The following is a 13,992-nucleotide window of genomic DNA, read 5'->3' as shown; positions in this document are numbered from 1 at the left end:
GATCTGCGTCACGAGGAACACGTGCGCCCAGGCGCGCACTGAGCTATCAATATTAACCTTTATCAGCCGTGAACGCAGACCGCGTTAATTGCTAAGCGCGTCAGGTGGGACGTGATTAACAATCATAGGGCGCGTGCAGCGGTGGAGGGACTTGATTTGAATGGGGAGACAAGATTTATCAACGTGGAAAGTCGTTGCATGGTGGGTCGCAAGAACTGGAGTTTGGGAAACCGTGTCCTAAACTGCGGCTAGATGGACTGAAGAATACCGAGGGAAGGTTGTGGTGAAAATGATGTTGGCTACAAATCGTTGAGAATGGTGGCGTTCTGTTCAGCAGTCAGCCACAATCAAGCAACCGTCTTCACCGATCGCAGTAGTCCTCACTTGACCACGGAGAGAGAGAGACACGCAAACTCCAATGATGCAGGCGTCAGGGTCGGGATCCCATTTACCAGGCGAGGTAGTTTCCGTCACCGTGCCAGCTTGCTGTGCAGCCATAAACTTTAGTCGTGTACGGTTTGAATTTATAACGACTGTACTTGCTTTTGCCGTGTACCTGCAGTTACATTTATTTCTGCGTAACTAATACCGGTGATGTTTTATCAGCGTGCAGTTAAGCTCAGCGTGCATTCAAATGCCTCGTGTGTGTAGTGATAACTGGGGGTGGGAGCGGTGGTGCAGTGGTGAGCACACTGCGCTGCGAACCCAGCGAACGAGAGTTCAATTCCATCTCTCGACCTGCATCGGTGGCGAATATTTGGGTCTCCCCGAGGTCGACTCAGCCTCAAATGTGTACCTGGTGCGGTGTCTTAAAACAGCAACGCTAGAGAGACATGTGACGTTTTGGCCTTCAGAGGTACTCGCTAAAAGCACGTGTCCCCAATAGCCTGTTAAAGGCTACATGGGGCAATGTTGTCTTTGTAAGGGAGGGTAGGTGCTATGCATGGAGCCAACAATGTAGGGGTGGGCTCTAACTCTTGGATGCCAGGTGTGGTTGGGTGTGCGTCTGGAACTCCTGGATTTACTCCCTCCGTCATTTCTCAGCGCTTATCGCTGTGAAATATCCCTCGGCAGCTCAGCGCCTCCATCCTGGTGGGATGCACGGCTTGAGGAGGAGCGTGTCGTGCGTCGGAGGCTTTGACAGCGACGGTGAGTGAGTGAGTGCCTGCGTAGGTGAGAGAGCACGTGGGTGAGCGCGTGGGTCGGTGCGTGGGTGAGTTGAGTGATTCGTAGATGGCCGAAGTTTGTGGTTGAAGTTTTGTTGAAGCCATTGTGCGCCACCACTGTTGATGACAACGTTGTGGATCACGTTGCTGTTGATTATAATGATGAGCATCCTTGTGACCTTGATCCCATTGCTGCTACTGCCGATGATGATGCGCCTGTTCCTGTTAACGATGAGCACGGTTGGCTACGTACGGCGCGAAAAAAGTTAAACGCATCATGATCCTGCTGCTACTGATGAAGATTGTGGTGTTGCTGTTGATGGTGATGATCCTGTTGTTGCTACTTACTATGATGATGATCCCGTTGCTGTTGATGATGATTCTGTTGCTGCTTCTGTTAATGTTCGAGCTGCTGCCGATGTTGACAATGATTCTGTTGAGACTACTTGGCTGCATTCATTGCGAGGTTCACATTTGTAACGGAGCACTTTCAAAGACGTCGGTGGGTGGATCACAGTTGAACATTTGTGTGAAACTCCCAAGCCAGGTGGTCTGTGGTCACGAGATGGCAGTGTAGCAAGTAGGCTGATGAACCCAGCCATGCGGCCCTCTTAGAGTTACATCCTGGAATGCGTGGGTCCTCTTGAAGCTGAATGAGGTGTTCCTTGATGCGGTCATTGCTGGTTCAAAACGGTCCAAAGTGGCCTGCATCTCTCAACGTTGCGGTCCATATCGTGGCTCTTCAATCGTAGCCACGGGTCCCGAAATGGTAGTTGAGTGGATGGATGATCGGGTCGATTTCAAACCCGCCATGGTTGCACAATTCATGCTTTGTTGTGTTCCCTCGGCCTGGTTTTGTGGTGAGACTATTTTTTGGTATGTGTGGAGACGGCGAATAAACTATTGCCCATTGCAGTGGTGTTAACGGTGCACGGAGTGACCAACAGTACATTCTTGACATCGCTCATCGAATTGTGCGTGATTGTTATCAATGTTTTTTTCTTCCAATTCTCATGTTTTGTATGTCGTGGGTTTACATGACTTCGATAGAGACTAGAGGCCGGTACATTAAGCACATTTTTTGTTATCGATTTTTTTAAATTTAATTGCAACTCTAAATTGTGACGTTTCATCAATTTTCTGGGGGGCTGGGGTGAATTATTGCACCCTGGGATTACTGGGGCACAGGAGTGACACCACAATTGACTGCTACCAAAAATGGTTGATTACAGGAGGATCCAGCAATGACTTGTCACAGTGCTGAATCGTGTGAATATTGTGCAGCGATTTGCAAGTTCCTTCACGTGTCTAACCTGGACCACGCTCTAGGCCGCCTGCAGGGACAGGTGTGTGTGTGTGTGTGAATATTACAATTATTGGGTTCAAGCGGATGATTTGACCACAGGAATCTGTGCAACGGTAGTGATCGGCACAAGAAGATGTGACAATGAGCCTGTGTCAAATGCATCTTCTGTGATGAGGTCATTTCATGTCCGGTGCCCTCTGTATCAGGGCTTCCCAAATGTCAGTCCTCCTCACCCCACGATGGTCTGACCCTTAACATGTTCGCCAATCTTAGGGAGTTAAAAAAAATGTGAGCGTGGTGTCACACGTGTAATCCATAGTACACGATCCATATCTACACACACGGCCAAACTCCAATGTAAGTCAGAACAGCAAGAAAACTATAAACTAGACTTTTATTTTACAAGTTAAGGCACACTGAGCTGTGTCGCTCCTTTTAAGAAACGACCAGGCCACAAATGATATCTCAACGGGAGTGACTTACCATGTGCAAATTTATAGCTGTCAAATACTCTAAACGCATGTTTCTAAATATGAAGGTAAAAACTGGAGGATCCGGAGACAAATCCCACACAACCATGGGGAGAACACGCAAACTCCAAATATACAGACGTCAGGGTCCCGGGATGGAACCCACGACCTCGTGTATACTGGGCGAGGTATTTAAACATCTCACCACCGCGGCGCCCCTTAGGTGTGGCATTTCAGTGGAGCACATTTGTATATGGATGTTTTCTCCTGGGTGCTGCCTTTTCTTCCCACGTGGTAAAATATTTTTTTTTAAACATCTGGTCAAAAATCATAAAGCAGTATCCTTCTGAGAAAGATTTGAGAAGTTCAGTGATGCCTATGCTGGATATATCAATTAATCATCATTGGCAGTTCACATGCAAATAAAAGCATGTATTGTGTTCGTTATATGCATCCGATAAGTGAAAATACAAAACCCATACTCAGGACTGACATTGTAGAATGCTGTAAGCTGGAATTTTTTTAACAGTTTGCCGTGCAACATCATGTGGAGCATACGATGATCAACTTCAAAGGTAAAGCTCAAATGTTCGTAAAAAAACTGTTCTTTTAAGGAATGTAAGATGTTTTCGTTAAATTCTTAAGCGTGCACACGTGCTCCTTACGCTGATGCATGTGGTGCGTCTGTGAAATGGGCTGTTAAGGGGGCTCCACGTGTCTTATCAAAGGGCTGTTTTAAAAAGTAAGCGTCACCATCGTCGGGTTTGTGGCTGTCTTGCATTAGAGTCCTTGCTGCCCTAACCAGGTGCAGGCAGATGCTCTGGAAATATTCCACTCTGTCCATTTGGACGCCACGGCGGAGATATGTTAATTATTCTTTGGTTCTTTCGGTAAAGTCACGTATAAAGATAAAATAATAAATTAAATTAAATACTAGCATACGAAGTTTCGATTGCAACACAAGCAATCATCAGGTATGAATTAAATAGAACACAAATCTAGTATACTTAGAAATGTAATGTAATACAACAGAGAGTCGGATAACATAACAGTCAACACCCTATCTGGTTGATTACGTTCTTCCTGAGAATGCTAAATTTGAGAGAGAGATTAAACACAGAACCAGAAACATATAGACAGACATATAAGCAGACATATCACAGAGATACATAGAGAGAGAGCAAACATAGGCACAAAGAGAAACTACGCCTCTGTGTCGAGGCCTTAAATAGATAAAAGGGGGGGGCGGGGAGAGAGGGAGGGGTTAGAGAAATTAGCATGTCCATGAGTGGAAACGGTGAGTGACAAGGTGTAAAAAGCTTGAGAGAGGGGGGCGGGGGCGGAGAGAGAGGGGTTAGGTTTTTTTCGGTAAAGTCACGTCGATAAAATTTTTAAATTTAAATTAATAAAAGTAAAATAAAATACAAATAAAAAAATAAAAATCACGACGTTTCGGAGGCAACACAAGCTTCCGTCTTCAGGTGGAACCGTCACAGCACGCTTGCTGTATCAAGTAAATGAGAAATTCCAAGAGATAAGAATATGAATCCTTGCAGTCACGAAAGCTTCAAATCTAGATATGTTAATTGCCTTGCCTGGTATGCAGGAGGGCCGTGGGTTCGATCCCGACCCTGACGCCTGCTGCTGTATATTTAGAGGTTGCATTTTCTCCCCGTGGTCGCGTGGATTTTTCTACGGGTCCTCCGGTTTTTCCCCTCCACATTTAAGAAAAACGCGCTGAGAGTATGCGGCTGTTTTCAATATCCACAAAAGCCACTTCGTTGAGCTATCATTTGTGGCCAGGTCGCTTCTGAAAAATAACTATAGAGTTCAGTGGGCCTTACCTGGTACAATTAAAATAGTTTATAGTTTTTATTTTGCACATCAATACTGTGTAATGGCAGCAACAAAGAAATCCACCAACTCGCAACCAATGTTGTTGAGTGACTAAAAAACATGTACATTGATGTATAACTTGTGTCGCTCTTACGAAATTAAACAGTTGCTTTTCTCTGTAACATGCCTTCGGAAAGAAGGAGTTTTTGATGAATATTCTTAGGTTTTTTCGGTAAAGTCACGTAGGTAAAAAATTTAAATTAATAAAAGTAAAATAAAATAAAAAAATCACGACGTTTCGGAGGCAACACAAGCTTCCGTCTTCAGGTGGAACCGTCACAGCCACGACAGCTGTATCAAGTACTTGATACATTTTATTTTACTTTTATTAATTTTAATATTTTACCTACGTGACTTTACCCGAAAAAACCTAAGAATATGAATCCTTGCAAGTCACGAAAGCTTCAAATCTAGATTTTTGATGAATGTTTGGGGGGGAAATTGTCCTCTCTTGGTATGTGTAGATTGTCGTCTAATGCAACATTTGAGAGATTCCGATCTATAAAACGGGGATCTGTTAACACGTGTTGTGTGCTGTTCCTTAACACGGAATAATGTTTCATTTAGCTGCCCTTTTTTCACGTTTAGGCTGCTGTTGAAATCAGTTTTATTATTATTATATATTTAACCTTTTGAAAAGCCTCCTGTGAATTACTTCAAAATATGGAAATTGGTGGCAATGTACAATATTGTTCCATGGTCATTAAAACAATTTCAGTTATAGATGCTTTGTTGCCATTCACAAAGCCACTAACCAACCCATGTGTTGTGATTATTTTTTTACTGCGAATGATTACTTTGTCATAAGGGATGGACGGTTGCGCAGTGGATAGCGCACTGGCCTGTAAATTCCGTCACCTGAGTTCGATACTCGGCCATGGGTGACATCAGTCCTGTGACATTCCCTTACCCACCCTCGTTGGCCAGCATGGTGAAGTATGGTCAAACAAACACCCCCCGACTGACGTGGCATGGGGAGGCCTTGAGTCAGCAGTCAATTAACAAATGACTGTAAATTGTTATTATTAGAGTATTAGCTAGTGCTGGGAATGTAATGATGCATCGATTCGCCCTTTAATATTGATTATTTTAACCTAGGGATGTGTGTATCGAATCATGTTTTTTTTGTTAGAAGCGGTGTTGTTTTAACTTGTGTATGTTGTGCGCATGGCTTCGCGCAACCGTAGATGTGAGAAGGAAAACGGCAGCAGCATGGTTTGAGAAAAGTGCTTTAACGAAGGTTGTCACCCCGACAACCACTCGAGGTGCTACCGTTCACGGCAAGAATGATTCTAATGATTGAGATCCTTGAAGCTGCCCGATGCCCATTTTGCTAAATTCACAGATGACTCGTTTTGAAAAGTTGTTGCTTATATTTTTTTTGGGGGGGGGGGGGGGGGCAATGCCCCCATACCAGTAGTTTACAATTAAGATTTACAATTAATTAGTCTCATGCACCCGCGATTCCTAATGTGAGGGACAAAGCGAACCGCTGCTCCTCCCCCAAATATCGAAGTCAAACTCCACCTACGCTTATATTTCAGCAACAATTTTGCTGGGTCAAAGAGCAAAATACACTTGCGATGCGGACGATTGCGTGATTTCTTTTTCAACATGAACATTTAAATGGCAATGCACTGGGATACATTCAGTGTAACATCTCGTTCTGTGGCATGTTGTTGGTGGAGGGGTGGGGGTTGAATCATTCCACCCCCCGCCCCCCAGCGAGCGTGACATATCGGTGATAACAACGGTCATTAATCCGTAAAGCATTCATTTTATATATATTTTTAAAAAACCGCGTTAATATTCCACCGCAGATCTACAGATGTCGTTTAAATCACAGCCCTGTAATCGATACACTCGGGCATGAGCTGTCCACGTGCCAGACCTTGGCTCTGAGAGGCAGAGCTGGTGGTGCTGGTGGTGCTGGTGGTGCTGGTGGTGCTGGTGGTGAGGCTGTTGGTGGTGCTGCTGGTGGTGTTGGTGGTGGTGATGGCAGTTCGGGCCCCAGGCCATGGATTTAGCGTCACGAATACACCACGTGTCTCTCTCGTGGCATGAGAAGCCCCCCACGGCTCTTGCGATGTGTTTTTTTTTGCCGGTTGTGCCACGGGTTTTGCTCGCGCGTCGTTCGGCACGATGTCCGACGTTTTTTTTGCGCCGCGTGTGTAATTTTTTTACGTTACAAAAACAAAGATCCCCCGTGTAGTCTCCACAGACTGTTGGGGCAAGTGCTGTTAGCGAGCAGCGCCTAATGAGGGCCAGTGCTGTGGCACACACACAGGGGGGGGGGGGGGGGTGGCCAGCATGGGCACCTGCATTAATTCATTTTCAGTAGTTGACAATGAAGAGTATAAAATATATTAATACAGGTAGGAACAACAGGTTCCACACTGCCCTCCAGGGATTATTTGTCTGTCTGTCGTGCATATTTGTCTGTCGTGCACGAATGCGCTGTCCAACCAAGTTCCTACCTGCCCACTCCGAAGGAACGTGTTTGTATGCACCCGCGATTTCTCATGTGAGGAACAAAGCGAACCCCTCCAACCCCCTCCACTCTCCCAAATATAAAAGTCAAACTCCGCTATGGTGGCCAGCACCACGCCCGGCCGCCTTTGTCTCGCCAGTGTCAATATCTACACAGCGTAGATGTGGTGACCACGCTTCTGCGCTCTTGCGCCACGTGGGGGAGAATTACTGGACGTTGTTTCTTTGTCGATCCGCTTCTGGATGAAGGTGTCCCTCCACACCACACGCAATGCCTGTTTTTTAGTATTGTCATTGCTGTGTATTTATTATAAGCATGGCTTGATTACTCACGGGATCTTTTCCAGGGTCTCTTCCCCCCCCCCCCCCCCCCCAAATACCGGCGCCATGGAAATATTTTCTGGCGTTGAGTCCCGGACAGCTCTGGCTGAAATGAAGCCCTGCTTGTGTAACAACACGTGTCGTGTCAACGATTCAGAGACAGAGTTTACAGGAGGCACTTTCGTTATACTGGTAGGAACCACCTGGTTCTACCAGCCCACAGGAGATTATTGTGTCTGTCCGTCGTGCATCAAAAAATGGGAGGGGTGGGGCTGGGTAGAGAGGGGAGGGTGGGGAGGGGCTGGGTGGGGCTGGGTGGGGAGGGGCTGGTCACCCCGTGGTGCCCTTATAAAACTCAACGTTTCACCTACTCACGCCGGCTTGTGCCCGCCCTCACAGTCGGCCATATTTGGGGAATACACCACGCCGCCGTTGACCCTGGCCTTTGACCGAGCAACCCAACGTTCCTACCAGCTCCCTCCGCAGGAATGTGTTTCACAACTTCCAAGGGCTCGTCAGCACGCTCTCCACAGTAGCTCAGTGCAGCCTGTACACGGCATGAGTCGTCTACCACTGACGGCGCTGACTGAGATCGCCAACTACTCTCATTCTTAGCGCAACATCGAGTACGTGTGGTTCATGCAGACATGATTCCTTGCGAAAAGTTTATATTTGGTGTTTGAACACTTTAACACCTGTTTTATTACTCTTTGGTTATTTAGGTTCTGGCAATAAACACTATTTTATTGCAAGAAAGGGTGAAACCCTATTCCTATTTGTTCATACTTTGAAACTGGCAAAAAGGTCCCATGTTGAATTCACATCTAAATTGTTCCCAGTTTAATGCAAGTTCCTTGCCAAAAATACTGGCGGTCACTGTGAAATGAAATGCTACCACATGCTTTGTGCATTGTGTGTAACGATGACGGCAAATAAAGCTTCCCCGTGCCGTGTCGGGCAATCCACAAACCTGGGTCTGCGCGACATATTTACCAAGTTGTTGGCTGCTTGCTGAATGGGACAAACGCTGTCTTCAGGTGAAGAACAGGTCTGTCGGAAAGACCTGTTCTTTACTTGAGGACGGCTGCTTGCGTTGTGGCCGAAACGTCGTGATAATTATTTTATTATGTTTTATTTTTATTATTTTATTATTTCCCTTCTACGTGACTTTACCGAAAGAACCAAGAAGATGAATCCCTGCAGTCACGAAAGCTTTAAATCGAAATTTAAACGCTGTCTTCTCTCGCTCTCTGCATGAACCGCCGAGTTCCTGCGACTGATGCACGCACTCTATTTCCACCAGGTGGCATAACGGTATACACAATAGTACAGCACATGTATGATTAGCTGGCGAAGAGCACACCATATTTAATCACACTTGTGATATAAGCAACACATGCTTGCATTACACCTGAGGATAAGGCTCAGGGCAACTTCTGATATGAGCACACCATGCATTGCTTCAAAGGAGAGAGTGCTTATATCCACATTGGAGTGTAATAAAATAATAGTACATTTCCCAGTAAACATGCAGTGTTGGACCAACGCTGTCATGTGGCTGGAGCCATTGGACCAAGGTTGGCCCAACCTTCCATTTGGAAGGAGGTCTCCCCGAGTCGTGTCAGTCGTGGGGGTTGTTTGACCATACTTCACCACGCATGCTCGGAGTGTATTGGTGAAAGTAGCACCTAAAGGGGCCGGTTCATATATCACTTCAAGGGGGCCGTCCATAAATGACGTCACGCACCTAGGGGGAGGGGGGGGGGTCAGACATTTGTGACGATGTGTGACAGGGGGGGAGGAGGGTTTGAGAATTGTGACGTCACATCAAAATGCGTAACTTTAATAAAATATAGACAACACGTTCTACTTAATTAAATCGACTTTTTAATAAATGTTTTTTCCTACAACATCAGAGTGCAGCGCCACATTAAATACGCACTACAATGACAATAGTTTAAAGCGAGTTGAAGCATGTTTAATTTGGGGGGGGGGGGCAGAGCTTTGTGACGTCATATTTGAGGGGGGGGTCTGACTTTTTGTGACGCCGTGTGACGAGGGGGGGGGGGTAAAAAATCGTCCAAAACCGTGTGACGTCATTTATGGACAGCCCTTTGCCACTGCATTCTGTGTCTCCGCACATAAATTAAAGTGTGTTTTGGTCCATCGGTCTATTGGCTTTCCAGACCAATATTCTTTTGCGTGGCCGAGCACAGTGCACGAACCCCCGTGCCACCACCACCGCACTCCCTGGACTGTGTCCGTGTCTCACTAACCTCGGCTTTTCGCTGTGGGTGTCACTGCACCGCATACCCACATGTACAAGGCCGGCTGGGTTACGATATTGACTCCCGAGAGAGTGACCGAGTTTAAATGGCAGCCCAGTTGCTCGTGTGTTGTCTGGCTCCAAACTTAGTCACTAATGAAAGTCTCCATCATGCTTGCAATGCCCTGCCATGTCTATGCATTATTTAAATGCAGCGCGCTATGTGTGTCAGCCCGGTCGATTAATTTACCGTGTTCCGAGCCAGCTGAGAGCCCAACTGACGTGGCGAGTGTTTTTTATTGCTGTTGTTGCAAGACGGATCTTTGGAGTTAGAATTAAGACGAACAGGTTCAATTGTCTCGGTTGGCATAAAATTACAGACCCAACAATTCGGCACAGAACAAACGGCAAGGTCTAAAGAAAGCAAATGATGCTAAAATAGTAGATTTAGGCCAAAGAGCAAACTATACAGCACATTCAAAACAAAATCCACTGGTAAAATGTCGATAAATAATTATATGGTGAAATCTCCCAGAATGCATCAGATCTCGGAAACTAAGCTGGGTGGAGTGGATAGTGCTTGTCCGGGTGACCACCGTGTACACATCGCTACAGGCTACTGTGGGGCCACGTGGTTGAACAGCAGATGGCAGTGGCGCAAGAGCTATTGTTGTGCTGTACTTCGATGCTCAATGCATCTGTGATCTGTGCCTGCTCCGACCGGCACTGACCAGCGTGGTGAAGTATGTTCAGATAACCCCGAATGACCCCCACGATTTGGATACATCTTCATTCAGCTGTGGCTTGTCCAGGGAGCTGTACATGTAGATCATATGAATGAGTGGATTCATCATTGGAACCTCATTTGCCAGTAGCAAAATATGATAATAGTTTTTTTACCCTTTTATCTGGCAACAAAACTGACACTTTTTTTTCAAGGAGTCATGTTTGCATTGACCGCAATACCTGCAGTCAGAATGCAAACAAAAAACCACAACTCTGATAATGTATGCATTGACCTTGAAAGTGCGCCTTTTGGCGTCATCTGGTCCAACACCATGTGAGACTAGACTCTAAGAAAAGCTGTCTCGGGTGTGAGTGGATTCATGTTGAAAAGTGCAAACGCTGTAAATACTGTAAATCATAGCATCAACCCATGACAGACGTGAAACTAAATATCACACCGAGCATTTCTGTTTATTTAGCTTGATATACTGCTGATACGTATCCGTCCCCACTCCATTCATTGTACGCTCAAGGAAAGCCTTGCCACGCAATGCGCCCTTGAGGTTGAGCATTTGATCCCCGGCTTTGCTGACCATCACCTGCGCAGATCCATCAGCTTCCAGCACTCCGGGATGAGACCCACGCAGAGCGAAACCCTCTCGGCGGCCGCTCAAGGCAGGGGTGGGGGGGGGTTCACATTGCATTCTCCGCAGCGCTCGAGTTTGACGGTGCGACCACAAGCGGCAGTTGCCGACGGCCGTAGATCATTGGACCAGTGCTGACGCCGGGAAAGCCCCCTTTTGCGTCCTAGCGGCTCTCCCATCGTGTGGTCCAGAGGTCGCAACCGGGTACCCGATACCCGTACTCTACCCGGCTACCCGTACCCGGCCGGGTACGGGTACCCGTTTGCGACCCTGATGCGGCCGGGTACGGGTAGGCCGTGAGTCACTGGTGAGTAACCGTTTGTCACTAATTTCCCAACGTCTTGTCTCTTCTCACAATTCAAGTTCCTAGAATCAACCCACCCGCGCCTGCAACATGGCTTCATCCCAGAGGTCGCAATCAGGTACCCGATACCCGTACCCTACCCGTACCCGACCGGGTAGGGTACGGGTAGGGCCGATTACGGGTACCCGTTTGCGACCCTGGTGCGGCCGGGTACGGTAAGGAATCAAAACCCGTTTGCGACCTCTGGTGTGGCCCCTCGTAACCTCCTTCCCTCTACCCCACTTCCCTCTTCCCTCCCCTGCACGCCCGCCCTTCAGCGCCCGCTTTACGGCCACGAGGCGTTACACCTTCACTACGGCAGCAGAAAAAACGCTTTGATTTATTTTCTAGGGCGGTGGTGGTGGGGGGGGCAGTTAGTAGTTTCAGGATGATGGTTTAAAAATATAATTCGCTCCCACGATATTTTTTTGCGGTATAGTGAAACAGTGGTGCAGTGGGTGACCTACACTGTGGACCTTGGCAACCCGAGTTCGATTTCTGGCCATGGGTAACATAAGCAGAGCAGTGAGTGGTACTCTGTGTCTGGACAGATTCTGGGTGCCCTCTTCACCAATCCGCACAGACCAGGATGTTGAATGTACGGAAACATAATCGCCATAGCCGATGTGGGGAATGCTTCATCTAGCGGGGTGGTATGACTAAGGACTGGGTGCGAAATGAGTTGTGCTGAATATTTTGACAGTCATCGTTGTCACCGAGGGCCCAGCTTATTGGTGTGCCGCAGACAGAATTTGTATTATTGTGTGCCGCATCTATTAATGCGTCCAATTATATCTGCAAGAACCGTCTGAGCAAGTGGCAGTGCTAATAAGTGCATTCTCAGGCGATGGATATGATGGCAGGACACTGATGATGCTAAATGTAATAGTGCATTGCCAGTGTCATATCGTTGTTAAAAATGAACCAAGGTTTTCTAAAAACGTACTTCCATCAACATTTTATTAGGCGTGACGATGAAGGTTTCTTGCAATCACATAATAAACCACCTCAATGCAACGTTCGGAAAATATTTTTTTTTACTGCAAATAAAAGTGGTGTCCGACCAGAAGGCGAAGTGGGGCGATATGTTAACTACCTCGCCTGGTACACAGGAGGTCGTGGCTTCGATCCCGACCCTGATACCTGTTGCTGTATATTTGAAGTTTTTGTGTGTCTCTCTCTCTCTCTCATCATCATCATCACGGTGGCTAGGAGATGTTAACTACCTCGCCTGGTATACAGGAGGTCGTGGCTTCGATCCGACCCTGACGCCTGCTGCTGTATATTTTAAGTTTTTGTGTGTCTCTCTCTGTCATCATGACGGTGGCGAGGAGATGTTATCTACCTCGCCTGGTATACAGGAGGTCGTGGTTTCAATTCCGACCATGACGCCTGCTGCTGTATATTTGAAGTTTTTGTGTGTGTCTCTCTCTCTCATCATCATCACGGTGGCTAGGATATGTTAACTACCTCGCCTGGTATACAGGAGGTCGTGGTTTCAATCCCGACCCTGATACCTGCTGTATATTTGGAGTTTGCGTGTCTTTCTCTCTTTCCGTGGTCGCGCGGATTATTATCTGGGTCCTCTGGTTTTTCCCTTCACATTTAGAAACACGACTTGAGAATATTTGGCTGCTATACATTCCACGTGATAAGCCACTTTGTTGGGCTATCATTTGCGGCCAGGTCTCTTCTGAAAAAGATCTATATAGCTCAGTGAGTCTTACCTGGTAAAATAAAAAAATGCGGGGAGCGTAGACATTGGAGCGTAGTGCAGTACAACAATTGATTTTTTTCTGCACTGCCCTCTGCTGCAAACGTAACGCCGCAGCAGCCTACAACGCCTGCTTATCATTCACCCAGGAGCGATGCACGCTTAACCCTGCTTAGCTGCTGAAGTCCTTTCGATTTAAAGCTTTCGTGACTGTCTCCCCGACAGACCTGGTCTTCACCTGAGGACGGCTGCTTGCGTTGTGGCCAAAACGTCGTGAGAATTATTTTATTATGTTTTATTTTTATTATTTTATTACTTCCCTTCTACGTGACTTTACCGAAAGAACCAAGAAGATGCTGAGATCGAGTTGGACACATTCCCAGCAATTTTGCTCATAAGCTACCCCAAACTAAAACTAGCCCAAAGAGGATGTTGTCAATCGCGATAAGGAGACAAAAATCCCACACGCGACGAATCACGATCACTGTAACTGAAGCGCGCGACTTGGGCATTGCAGCGGGGGACACGCGATATTTTATCTGCGTTGCTCAGCCGCAGCGACGCTGACCTTCCCACTTGTCACGGAGCCTAATTGGCAAACGCTGCGACATTCAGTCCCACTCGCCACGAACAACTGGGACGCTTGGTCA

Source organism: Lampetra fluviatilis, chromosome 34 (assembly GCF_964198595.1).
Source record: "Lampetra fluviatilis chromosome 34, kcLamFluv1.1, whole genome shotgun sequence".
Taxonomy (NCBI): domain Eukaryota; kingdom Metazoa; phylum Chordata; class Hyperoartia; order Petromyzontiformes; family Petromyzontidae; genus Lampetra; species Lampetra fluviatilis.
This window is presented reverse-complemented; position numbering follows the sequence as displayed.